The sequence below is a fragment of the Lissotriton helveticus genome, chromosome 11 (assembly GCF_964261635.1).
Source record: "Lissotriton helveticus chromosome 11, aLisHel1.1, whole genome shotgun sequence".
Lineage (NCBI taxonomy): Eukaryota > Metazoa > Chordata > Amphibia > Caudata > Salamandridae > Lissotriton > Lissotriton helveticus.
Window position 1 is genome coordinate 251140867 of NC_136072.1, and position 14320 is coordinate 251155186.

Below are 14320 nucleotides of genomic sequence, written 5' to 3' on the forward strand. Positions count from 1 at the left end.
CACGTGACCCAGCATATCGACGAGCCAGGGGTCTTTTTTAGAAGGAATTTAACCACTACAATTCCCTGTTAAAACGTCATGCGGGGCAATGAAGGAAACATCTGTTTGACCTTTGGGTGTAATTCCCCCCCTTTTTCGTCACCTTGAATGTGATACTTTGGATGTCACTGTGGCAACGCGGGATTACAACACGTGACCCAGTACACTGATCAGCTATTGTTTTGCCGCATTAGGAGCTTAAATACTACAATTCCCGGCTATACTGGCATCCCATCATTCATTGCGGGAGAAAGCGATACATGGGGAGTTTGGAGGACGTGTTCATGGAGAGGGACAGTGATTTACCAAAGGTAACCGGCGTACAGGTGTTAAAAGATTTTACTGGCCCCTTTGATGACACGCAAAGGATTTGAATGGGTTTTCTTCTTTTAACAGCGAACTATAAACAGAGAGACCGATTTGACGGTGACGAACGGCACCAACACATGCTATAGATGAGCTCCGCCTCTTTATGTTTCATTAACTTGCTGCAGTGACACAATTTGCACAGTCTAATGGTTGGCCATTCTTGATAGGTGACCCTGACACTAGCGATATTTCTACAGGGATTGTCAATGACAAGTCTTGTGTATGGTAAGCATAATAGAACCTCCCCCAATTGCGAGTACATTGTCTGACTTTGACCTTAGGGTGACAGAACATGTGTTGTCCTGTGTTTTTCACTACAGATTGGTTACATCTTTGCAGTCTTGAAGCTTTTGATTGGGTCCACCAAGGAAATAAGGTAGGGGGTTTTCTACCGTTGGGCGTGGTCTTTTGCTAAGTCTCGATTGGAGGTCATGCCAATTTGAATGGTTGGTTTTTTTCTTTTCTAGAATGTTTCGGTTCTGATGAGAACCCTACAACCAATTGGGTTTTAAACGCGTCGACCTTGCATGTCCCGTGTCAAACAAATCATGCAACATAATTGTCTTTTTGATGTAAAAATTTAGGTTGTAGATGAAGGAAATAGTGTCCATTCTTGAAACTTACAAAAATTCCCCTAAAAGCAGCGAACTACGAGTTCCATTTTCCCACCTTTTATCAGAGAGACCTCAGTGCTGCACCTTTGAGCCCAGTACTGAGCCAGAAAAATATTTTTAACTGTACCTACCTGTAACTTGAATTTCCTCCATAGGATGCAGTAGAAATATGAGTGTAATTGGTTCACCACCTGGTAAAGAAGTACTGGGCTCAATTATGAACCAGAATGAGGGATCTAGTGGAGTACACTTCCTACAAATAAGATAATAAATAAAATCCTGTTAATATGTTTTATAGACATTATAGAGGAGTTTTATTAAGGAACATACGTATTTTATGTTTCAAGATAATTGCTAACGTTGACATTTTTAAACAAGCAGTGGTATGAACTGTGGAGAATCAGGTAGGGCTGAATAAAGCATTGTTAAGCATTCAATAGCCAGCTTAAAGTATCGTTGTCTAACTATGATCTGTTGTGTTGCAATGTGTTGTAAATGAATATTTTTTAGTTAGTAATGAAATACTTTATTAAAATGATGATAATAAGGTTTAACTAAACTGTCAATGTTTTTGAAGGACACATTATTAAATCTCTGTACTGTAGTGACCATTGAGTGTGCTAAAATAATTAAACATTATTCATTTCTGCATAGTTCCACTAGCCACATATTGTCAGTTTTAAATGGAACATGATATAGACCCAATCTCTTGATGAGCACCATGATTAACAGTCTACTTAGTAGTATTTGCTCTGCTTAACTCCAAAAATAACACTGTAATATAGTGCACTTGCTGCTGCTTTGCAGAAAATTACTGTGTGATGGTCGCCGCACTGATTACCTGTCACTTTGCGAGACTTAGAAATTAAAAGTAATCTATTGGCATTCACTATACGTTTTTGTTTGCAGAACATACCATGCCATCCTCGGATTTTTAAATCCTGACAATTAAGAATAAGCATTATATATGTAAGTGGACGAATAGGTAGCACTTGTGTTAGACCTGACAGCCCTTTAGGTTGTCATCCCCCAAACCTTTTTCATTCTCCGCTTCTATCTGCTGAAATTCGTTTTTTGTTGGCTTTAGGATTCTGTACACTTTACTACTTCTATCAAGTGCTAAAATGCTTGTGCTCTCTCCTTTAAACATGGCTACAGTGGTTTACAGCCACTTGGCAAATGTAATATACTTATAAGTCCCTAGTAGAGGGGTACTACATGTAGACACAGCTTGCAAGTTAAATACTATTACTGGACCTGTAGCACTTATTCTGTCCACCCACGTGACTAATCACTTTTAAAACATGTCTCTAACATGCCATTGCTGTCTGTGTGCAGTTGCAAACTGCCATTTTGACCTCGCAAGGTAAACCTTTTGCCAGACCTAAATCTCCCTTTTTAATACATCTGTCCCCCCAAAGGTAGGACCTAAAAAGCCCTTTGACCAGGGTGCAGCACATTTAAAAAGCTGGACATGTACTTTTAAGTTTTGCTTGTCCTGGTAGTGAAAAGTTCTTGCATTTGTTGTTCATTATTTCAAAGTCAACTTCTCCCATAGGATAAGATTGGGTTATGTTATTACACTTAATATGTTAAAACTTTTGCTTGGGAACAAGTAGAAAAGTTAATTTACACTCAACTAAATTGGATTTTAGAGCCCTCTTTGATAGTAAAGTCACAATTCTATAGTGACACAAAGGGGGAATAGGTATTGGTAGAATAGGCCATCTTGCCAGGATGGGAGCGGCGGCTCTGTGCACATCCCCTCTAATTTTTTAAAGGAGCTACCTCAGCACATTCAAAAAGGAAATTTCACTATCCTTTTGTTATACCAGACATCCTGGGACCAGGGCAGGTTCAGGAAAGAAGGAAATTACAGAACCAGCTGTGTGGGAGAAAACACCTTAAGTTTATTTTCTCTTCAAAGTTGGCCCCAAGTATATAAATAGGACACTCAGGCCAACCCTTCAGTGTACTCCAAGACCAGTGGATACTACAGAAGGACTGACCTGCTTCCAGAGGACATCCATGTGGCTTAAGGCCTGCCCTTCTCTCTGAGAAGGAAGACTGGACTAGTTCATTCAGCCCAGGCAGAGTGACTCCAATGCCCAGGTGGCTGACATCCTGTTCTGAGCTACAGGGACACAACAAGCTCCAGAGGCCTCACTGCAACTGCCTGGCTGATCTGCTACTCTGGACCTTCCTCGAACTGCAACTAGACCTTCCTGAGCCCTGCTGGCCTTTGCTAGGGGGTTCCTGTTCCCCAAGAGGTGCCATGCCTGGCCCATTGGCTGGCTTCAGATGAGCTCCTCTTGTATAGAAAAGGAGAAATCCTGACGTTTTGGGCTCTTTGCAACTACAAAGTGTCCCATTTCCACAGAGATATTGCCACCCACCATCCATGACAGCCAACACAACGTTCCAATGGGCCCGACTCTTCACACTACCCCAAGAGGTGCCATGCCTGGCCCATTGGCTGGCTTCAGATGAGCTCCTCTTGTATAGAAAAGGAGAAATCCTGATGTTTTGGGCTCTTTGCAACTACAAAGTGTCCCATTTCCACAGAGATATTGCCACCCACCATCCATGACAGCCAACACAACGTTCCAATGGGCCCGACTCTTCACACTACAGTGGCCACCAGTGATGACAGAGATCTACACTACACGCTACTGCGACAACAGCCTACGATGACCACCAATGCCAAGCTCCAGCAACAACTGCCCATGATGCTGGAGAGGATCTTCAAGCTAAAATAACAACCATTTGTGATAGCAGGCCTGCTCTTCAAGCTACAGCGATGACCACCTAAAACTCTCTCCTTGCTTCTCACAGCCTCATCCACCGTGAACTGAACTCTTCATGCTGGACTTTGGAAGGTAACCATTTCAGTGGGACATACCTGGTCCCTGTATCTAGTCCATTGCGAATGTCCTGAACTTGCGACTTTCCCCAGGTCTATCATTGCCAGAAGATTGCGAGTTGTGCTTGGCACTTTTACGAGCTATACTCATCTAAATCTATGAATTTGCATATATCTGTTTCTGCTGATTGGATTGTTGTGTTGTGTTGGTGTCATTTTATTTATAAAACTTTACACTTATATTTCTAAAATGGTGTGGGATTTTTCTTGTGTTGAGTATTCACTTTATTACTGTTTGTATACTGCATACATTCTATACATTTTGCCTCTAAGTTAAGCCTGACTGGTTGTGTGCCAATCTAAAAGAGTGTTAGGCACAGGGAAATATTGTGACTTTTGTGGTTCAACCTGACAGGGATTGTGTTTTTTGTTTGAAAAGTATGTTCAGCACTCCCCCCTCAATCAAACCCCAGTTTCCCAAAACATGTAACATCTTTCCCTTTGGCCAAGAATTCTCCACTTGTGGTCAATAAAGTTTTGGACTGTAAAAGATAATGAACGTACAGCTAACCTTAAATTTATCGATATGGAACAGGGAATTTGTAACTACATACAGTCATTTATCTACATTTGAAAACATTTTTCAAAAGTGAAAATAGTGTATGAGAGCTGAAAACTGTTCCTTAAAGGAAATATGTAGCATCTTCTATTTAGTATAATAATTGCACACCCTTAATCAATCTGTAGTCTTTCCAACTAAGAAGCGAACAACACTTTATGTCAGCACCTGTCTCCGTCTTGTTCCTTCAAGTGGAATGTTACAGATGTTTTTTGGTACAAGGACATGCATTTTTTATTAAGTGAAGTGCGCCACTTCTTTTTCTGTAAGAGCCTTTCAATGTCACAGTGAAATATTGTTATTTTCCCATTTCCAACCATGTGTAATACAGATGTGTAGGAAACTGGCTAGCTATATAGTGTTAAAATATGAAATACCCTGTGCAGAGAGTTCAGTGAGACCCAGATTGGTATACAGAGGCAAAGGTAGAGAATACTAACACTCTAGTTGTGGTTGTGTGGGCGAGCAGTTAGGCTCATCATAGGGTAGTTCTAAGAATTTGTTGTACTCACAGAGGCAATAAATGAGACACACATTCAAGAATCAATCCAAGACCAATTTCCCAAAATAACATTGACTTTTATGTAATTTTTAAAACCAAGAACTTCATTTGCATGTATGTACTTTTTTGGTTATGAATTTTTAAAGTTAAGAAAACTATCCCTGGGCGTGGTGAGCATAGCGGGGCTATGCAGAGGTCCACAGAGTTGCGAACAAACTCAGTGGAAGTCCGCTCCCTCCGCTACGTCACCCGCCTCCACCCCCCTTATATTCACAAGTCATTCTACATTACTTAAAAGCACATTAAAACCACTTACCAGTACTGTGGCGTCCCCGGGCTGCCCTCCTCCTCTTCCTCGCCGTCTGGGTAATCCTTGAGAAAACTGCGAGTCATCACACCATGATGGTTGAGTCCTTGAGGCAGCTGGGAGGGTTTTGTGCCAAAACTGCCACAGATTCTCAGTTTTCAGGTCAGCAGCTCTTCTTTGTCCGTTTTTGTTCTTAGGTCCAGGGGTGCAACCTAAATACTAACTTTAGGGGAGTTAAATGAAGTACCATTTAGTAGTTAATAAACTACCTACCTTTAGGGTGACTACACCCTCCTATGACCACTTCCACTGACCCTGGTTGGCTAATTCTCTCCAAGACAATCAGGAAAGTGGGGTCCACATAACCTGCTCCACCTTAGGGGTGGTGCTAGCTGAATGTAGGCACGCCTTCTAATCTAACCCATTGTCTTGCCAGTCCTCCCCCCAAAGGGGAGCAGTACAGGGGGGTTGGCATCCTCCACTAGCTGAAGATTCCTGGGTTGCACTTCAAAGGCAGCGTCGCATTCGACGCTTCCTGCCTTGAAATGCCATTCCAGCCTGGAGGAGGTGTGAAGCACCTCCACCGGAAGCAGGCACTCATGCTGGCCTCTGAGAGCAAAGGCTCTCATCCCATTAGGTGAGAAGCATGTCTGAGACTAGTCAGTGACCACACAAATGTTTGGCATTTGTGTGGATTTATTAAGACAAGACGTTTGGTACTAAACATTCCTGGATAGAGTGAAGCCATCATGGTACTGGGGATGTCTAGTCCATGTACTCTAAATGGCTTCCTTGTGCACTTAAAATATCCAAGAATGGACTAAGATATTGTGGGCGCATATCTGCTTATGCAGATATGACCACACATGTGATACTTTGCACCCTGCCTTAAGGCCTGCAGTAGGGGGTGACTTACCTTTACCCCATGCAGTGTCTGTGGGCGTGGCACACAGGGATATGTGCCATGTGAACACTTCAGTTTTCTCTGTACCAAGACATTTAGCCTGCAATGGCAGTTTTCATGGTTTTGGGGATGGGTCCGTAGGGTGGCACAATTTGTGTTGCAGCCCTAGTGGTCCCTCTACAGTATCAATGCCCCAGGCACTAGGGGTACCATTTACTAGAGACTTACAGGTGTTGCTGAAGTTGTGCCAATTGTGGTACAGTTTTGGGAAAGGACTCTGGCACTGTCAAACTGGTTAGCATGGCCCCAGTGCACTTTCATACAAAATCACGTCATGTTACAGGCAAAAAGTGGAGGTTAACCATGTCAAAAGAGGATCTTTCCCACACGATGCATTATCAAACGCATGAAATTGCAGCTAACATAAGATGCATAGAATCCTAAGTTTAGAGATATGTTTTAGAAGCAAAACATTGGTCAGCATTTTCCATCCTGCATTCAATACCACCTGCAATGGTGGCAGCCTGATTTGGGGAGTGAAACTAAAAGAGAATTTCCATTGTTCTCTCTGAAAAGCACTCTTCAACATTGATAAACCACTGATATTATTTGATAATACTTCTGAGTTTGCTACATGTAATATAACGCTAACATACAAAAAGGTTTCAGAACAGCATTCATGGTTTACACAGAATATACTGCAAATGGTGTGCAGCAGTGATTGTTCATTTCAGTGGCTCTGCCACTCAGCTGTATTTATTTGCTCTATCGATATTCCTGTGGATTTGTGCTTTGGTGGCCTTTGTGTGCTCCCTGATTTTTAAAGAGTGCACAAACAGCAGATCTGATAATTCTCAGGGATACTATTGGTGTGCCCTGTAAATGGGGAGAACCTCTGTTGTTATCACCCCTTGCAGTTTCAGAGGCATAGTCATATTTCACACTAGTCACTTAGCAGTGCTCAGGGCATGCTCAGATTTAACATTCGTTATTTCAAAAGCTTTTTCAATGTGAACCAAAGAGAATTTTTTGGCTCAATTTTCGACCAGAGTTTTACATTTTGGACTGAGGGCAATTACATACATTATAAGTGGTTCAACCTAATATGCATTTCTGCACTCTTTTGCAATGTGGGCCATCTATGGCCTTCTATCTGCTTTATTAGAACAATTGTTGTCCAGTATCTTTATGACACACAGTCTCTAATTGTACTTGAGATAGACATTTAGTTTTCAGTATTATTGAACCCATATATTTAGCAAAGAAACTTGTTGAACTGTTTAATTTTACTTGTTTCCAACACTCTTTCTGGAAGTGTAGGTACACAAACCATAAAGGATTGTTCATTCCTGCCACTAATTACTTTGTAAGCATCCCTTGATAATCTTTGGATGGTTCACTGACAGAATATTGATGTAAAAAATTCGATGATAAAAAATGTTATGCAAAAATATTGACTCTCTATACTTAAACAATTAAGTACAAACATTGCGAAACAAAAATATCAATGACAAAAATATAGTTGTACAAAATATTGATATATATGTGTACAAGCGGCTGAGGCTGCGAAACGCGTCTTGACGTTGCCAGCTCAATAAAACATCTTTAAGCACCTAATCCGGGTCTGTCTCCAACTTTGCGGCAGGTGGCGCGAGGAAGAAAGCGAGATATATATATATATCCTTTCACAATTTCCCAGCAAGAAGAAAAATGGGACGAACTCGCGCTTCCGTTCGTTTTTGCACTTTTTATTTTACATTTTTCAGATCATGGCAGGCAGGCACAGATCTACGCGTTTCAGGACAGCATGTCCCTTGCTCACGATCGTGAAAAGTGCAAAAACGAAGGGAAGCGCGAGTTCGTCCCATTTTTCTTCCTGCTGGGAGATTGTGAAAGGATATTTAATCGCAGCGTGGTTCTGCTGCTGGGAATTACGAACCGACATCAGAGCACTGCATGCCGTGGTAAAAGGAACCAAAGAGATGGATATATATATATATATATATTCACTGAAAAAACCATAGGTTATAGACCATATATAGTTAGGAATTAGCATTTACAAAACCTTGAAAATTCACTGAAAAAACCATAGGTTATAGACCATATATAGTTAGGAATTAGCATTTAAAAAACCTTATTTTACTCACACAAAACCATTGAAATTCCATATATAGTTAGTTGCACTAACTATATATTGCGCACCCGCAATCCACTGCTGATGATGTCACATATTACATCATTCATGACATGGTCAGTGACATCACTGATGACATCACTGATGACATCTCAAATGACATCACTGATGACATCACTGATGACAACATCCAGTGACTATGTTTCTGTAAAGTTAAAATATGTCTTACATATTGAAGAATGAGTGGATGTATAAGTGTCTGGACGAAGGATTTAGTAGGTGCATGACTGAATGTATGAGTGAGTGATTAAATGTGTCTCACTGAGTGCATGGGTTAGTGACTAAACTGTCTTAATTTGTGCATCATTATGTCTGTTGTTCTGTAAACTGCTGCATGTGTTGATCAGTAGCTATATGAGTAACTATATGGGTTATTGATTGATTGCCCAAGTATTTGCATGGGAGACTGAGTGTGTGTGTGGCTGGATGGGAGGTGTGTGACTCTGTACAGATCAATGTGTACTTGTATCAATGATTGTATAAGAGAGTAAGTATGTGTTAGTATATGGTTGAAAACGTAAGGTGCTCTATGTTTAACTGTATAGAGTAGAAAATGGAAGTGTGATTGATTCTTTACAGGACTGACTAGGTGTGTGAGTAACTCCATGGATGAGTGGCAGAGTGTGAGTGTCTGTATAGGTGTATGAGTGCATATGATTGTGTTGTAAACATGAGTGATTGTATGTATGAATGATTGTATGGGTGAATGAGTGAATGTGTGTGTAGACGTAGGAATCAGTGAGTACGTATGTAGTAACTAGTATTGGTGTGTCAATGGTTTCAAAAATTATACTCTGTTTTTAACACTGGGTGAAACAGAGGTTATATTAAAATGTGAGGAGATGCATTGTATTGTCACATGAATGATATCATCAGTGATGTGATCATTGATGTCAAGTGAGATGTCATCAGTGATGTCATTTGAGATGTCATCAGTGATGTCATCAGTGATGTCACTGACCATGTCATGAATGATGTAATATGTGACATCATCAGCAGTGGATTGCGGGTGCGCAATATATAGTTAGTGCAACTAACTATATATGGAATTTCAATGGTTTTGTGTGAGTAAAATAAGGTTTTTTAAATGCTAATTCCTAACTATATATGGTCTATAACCTATGGTTTTTTCAGTGAATTTTCAAGGTTTTGTAAATGCTAATTCCTAACTATATATGGTCTATAACCTATGGTTTTTTCAGTGAATTTCAATGGTTTTTTAATAGCAAATATCATAAGCTGTCGAATGTCAAGTACGTGGTAAGAATTTTTTTTTTCGTGTTTATGCACACTGATCTGCTTTGATTGCTGCCCCCCACCCCTCATTTCTATTAGGAGTACTCTCTCTTTGCAGATAGTGAAGGGTAGTTAATGCAGCCCTTTCCCCCTTTGTAATCCGTCGTGCCTGCTTCTCTCTCCATTTGATTGATTGTTCTCTTTGGTTCATTCTCTATTTACAAACAAGCACAGAGTCGCAATACTCTGTTTAGTCTTTGCAGATAGCGAAAAATCGTGTAAAAAAACAAAAGGAATCGAGCAAAATCAGTAGGCCACTAATGGGATCTCTTTTGACCTCGCTAAAATAGAAACATTAGGAACAACCTGTTGAAAATAGCAATGCGTATGTATATAAGCGGCGTTCATTTGTGTTCACAGTACCCCTTGTTGATTGTTTCAATCGAGCATTGAATTGTTCGAAATTAATTCTCTAAACGATCTTCTCTACCTGCAAACGAGGAAGAATAGGAATATTCTATCTCCCTTTGCAGATAGTGAAGGGTAGGTAACGCAAGCCTTTAACACGTCGTACCTATTTCATTCCTCATTGATTGATTGATTGTCCGAACATTGACTGTTTGGGAATTAGTTCTTTTTGGAGGTATTCCCTGTTTGCAAATAAACGTAGGAAAATCTTTGCAAGTAGTGAAAGGGTACGTAATGCGGACCGTTCTCCCCCGTTGTAATCTGTCATGCCTATCTACTCCCCACTGATTGATGCACCTTTTTCACCCGGACCATTTACTAGAGATACGTCATCTGGCCCGACCAGAGAGCACCCCTAGTGAAAAGGACATATGCAATAATAACGAAGTGATCACTGTATCCTGTTAACAGAAACTTTACCATGAAACAACCTGGAAAGAAAAAAATAGGAAAACGAAAATCAGTAGGCCACTGATGAACATGAACTTTTATTAAACAACGAACAAAGAAACGATAACATAACGTAATGATAAAACCTATTAATGTCCTAGAAACAAGAAAACGTTAAAATATGCCAGTGGTGAGAGACCAGAAAAACAGTAAGAGAAACCAAATCACCCCTCGCTGTCCCACCGCCTGCCACGCCAAAAAAATCGATAGACTAGGGAAAATGCAAGTCAGTAGAACATCCACCCCCACTCTGGAAACTTCCAAGGTGGGGCAGGGTTCCGGCTACGCCCAGCCGGGAGCAGCCCATATAAGGCAGGTTCTGCTGCCACGCCTCGGCCAGGAGATCCTAACGTAGGGTGTAGCCGCAGGAGAGGCCGAGACCAGCGGGACCCGGCCAGGGGATTGCCTTTACAACGCTGAACAGTTGCAGGGGGGGGGAATGTCTCCTCGACCCTCCCCTCTCTCTCCCAGTCCGGCCGCGGTGGCCCTTGAGAGTTGCAGGTAGTCCCGCCACATGCTCTTCCGGTCCGACCACCAACGGTCGGGGGGCCGAGGCCGACGGGATCCGGCTGCAGCCGATAAACCAAGAAACCCGTTCATGGGGCCAGAGCCAGGGGCGTCCGGCCGACATCCACCGGAAGCCCGGCCCGAAGACGGACGGGACACTTCTTTCTTTTATAATGGCTGCGACAACACTGGAGGGGGATGTCTTGCACATGCCTCCGACCCCCCCTCGTCCTCATCGCCTGGTCCGGCCATAACAAATCTCAAGCGAGACGCCGTGGGGTGCACTGGGAGGGAGAGACGGTGCGAACAGGCCTCTCCCGCCTCCCCAGGTGGAGGCTTCCCAGCTGCACCCTCAGCGCTCCAGGCGGTGGCATCCTAACAACTCCAGTGCTGCACAGTTTCGGAACGACCTAGATAACGGTTCTTCCACTGTGGCCATGCTGCAACGTCTCGCCCGGCAGGGTGGAGCCCGTCCGCTCATGTGACCCCGCGATCGCCGGTAGCTGCCGAACTCTCAAAATGGCGGTCGACCTGGCAAGAGCGGGCCCAACATAAAGAAATGGCCCGGTCACTGGTTGACTCCACCACCGTAGTCCTCCACGACCTTGAAGATTCTAGAGGAGCCGCGGGAGTCTCCGACCCCCGATGGGGAATGACTGCCATGATCGCCCGTGGAGTGACGAAACTGTATCCGCGGGACGTCGGCGCTCCCATGCTGGCGCCAGCCTCACTTTGAATTACTACAATCCTGCAGACCTCACTTCCGGTGAAAGCACAGTGTGACCCGGTAGGAAAAATTATTGCACCCCCTCCCCTTTTTGACTGATAGTTCAAACCACCGATCCTTTCCTTTGCCCTTTTAACGGAACTTTGGACTGCCTCCCCCTCTTTTACATTTTCTAGAGAAAACAAAACATTAACCACTACATTAGCATAGCAGTTGACACCAGAACTGTTTTCAAATTGAAAACCAACAACATCTTCAACAGAATCCTTTTTGTTTCTGCTGTGACCCTGCTACAGCACAGGCATTGTCCCCAGCAGTAATTCTGCAATGCCGGTAAGAATAGCTGTGGTGCCTACTGGACTCACTCACCCCCGCGGCGCCCCACGCCGTTATTTGCTGGGCGGCAACTTGCTAGACATCACTTTCGTGCCATCTAGATTTCAGCGCGTTCTGCTGCCTTGGAACTATTCGCACAACAGACCGCTACTGACAAGAATATTTCATTATTGGTGCTGTCAATTTCAATAAATCTATTGGATAATTAAAAAGAAATTGCCACGGTCTCTTCGTTGTTTAAATGTTTTTACTGTTTTTGTTTTGTTGTATATATTTATATGTTATTAAAGTTTTATATTCCTACTACTTTGTTGGAGTGCTATATATTTTTAATGTGACACATAATTGTAAAAACTTTGATGTACAAAGAGTCATTCCTGGAATCTTCCGCTTCAGGCTCGGTCCTCTCCCCAATCACAATACAGGATGGTTTTCAGATAGTAGGAACGCGTGTGCTGTGACGGATCACATCGGGTGTGGGCCTTGATCTACTATAACTCCTTTGAAGAGGGGTGATTCTTTACAGCTGGGGCCATAAACTACATCTGCAGGGCTAGCTGATAGCCTAGGACCGGCCTGGACATTCGGACACAGAGGAAGAGGAGTGTCAGAGGGTGCGGTAGTGAATAGGGCGAAAGGGAGGTGTCGGGCGGGCACAGAGTGTGATTCTCAGGGAAGAGCAGCGCAGATGGGGGAAGGTTTATTGCCCATGCATAAGACAGAGAGCGGTGGTGACCAGTGCCTGGGGGAGATGCTTACGAGGGTGAGGAGCCATGCTACGAATCGACAGCGTGCAGAGAGTGGGTCTGGTCAAGACATCTAAAATGGCTGCCGTGCACGACAAAAGTGTGGCATTTCAAAAAAGGCAAGATGGCGCAGACAATGTTTTTCAACACTTCCTCATTTCCTTCGAATCGAACGTTAACAGACGTTGGGGCATATTACCAAAGTTAAGCGATATTTATCGCTAACGATGCTTACCAACCAATTTTTTACCACTAAGCATCGTCAGAAATTATCGAAGATAAACCTTACTATTATCAAGGTTTATCGCAAATGCGATAATAAACGGCCGCAATGCATGAATATCGCTAAAAACTCAGCGATATTCATGCATTACCGAGCTAATACTCTTAGCCATGTTATCCACCTCCCATTGGATAACATGGCTAAGAACTGCTCAGGGCAGGTGTTACTTTTTGGAGATATTCGCGCTTAGCGCGAATATCTCCAAAAGTTGGTAATAGGAGATAGATATCTTGCATGTTGTAATGCAAGTTATTGTGGTATATGGAACTCATACCATAATCTCTCAGGAAAGCAGAAACTGATCCTTTTGGGACCGCCTAAAAAGGCCTACGGGGTGAGGAGTACTCTACTTTGCCCCCTTTTCACGTTCCGAACTATTTTATTTTACTCTCTTCTGTAATTACACAAAATACCAGCGATAAGATGCATCGGAGACACACAGTGAGAGAAAGGAGGCCGGAGATGAAGAAGACATGTCAAATACACATTGGAGATAATATAGTGGCAGAAGGGAAGTAAATATGAGTAAACTTACCATGTAACATAAAAATGTTGCACTCTATACTATAAGTCTCATTTTATACTACAATCACTTCGCTACAACCTCATAAATTAAAAATAAAAATAAATAATGTCTCAAACAATTTTTGATTTCTAAATATAAATTTATTCTTCAGAATTTTCTAAATTTGAAACAACTACTAACATGTCCTCATCAGTAATTTCCTCTTCAATCATCTCATCTGGAATCTCCTCATTAAAAGTCTGCAATGATGATTCTTGTAACTCTATGGTCTCCAAACACTCGATAAATTCGCCATCAAGAGATTGATCAAAAAAATCATTCAAGTCATCTCCTCCTTCTGACAATATTTCATTATTGGTGCTGTCAATTTCAATCAATGTAGTGGAATCATTCAAGTCATCTCCTCGTGACAATATTTCATTATTGGTGCTCTCAATTTCAATCAATGTAGTGGAATCATTCAAGTCATCTCCTCCTTGTGACAATATTTCATTATTGGTGCTGTCCATTTCAATCAATCTAATGGAATCATACAAGCCATCTCCTCCTTGTGACAATATTTCATTATTGGTGCTCTCAATTTCAATCAATGTAGTGGAATCATTCAAGTCATCTCCTTGTGACAATATT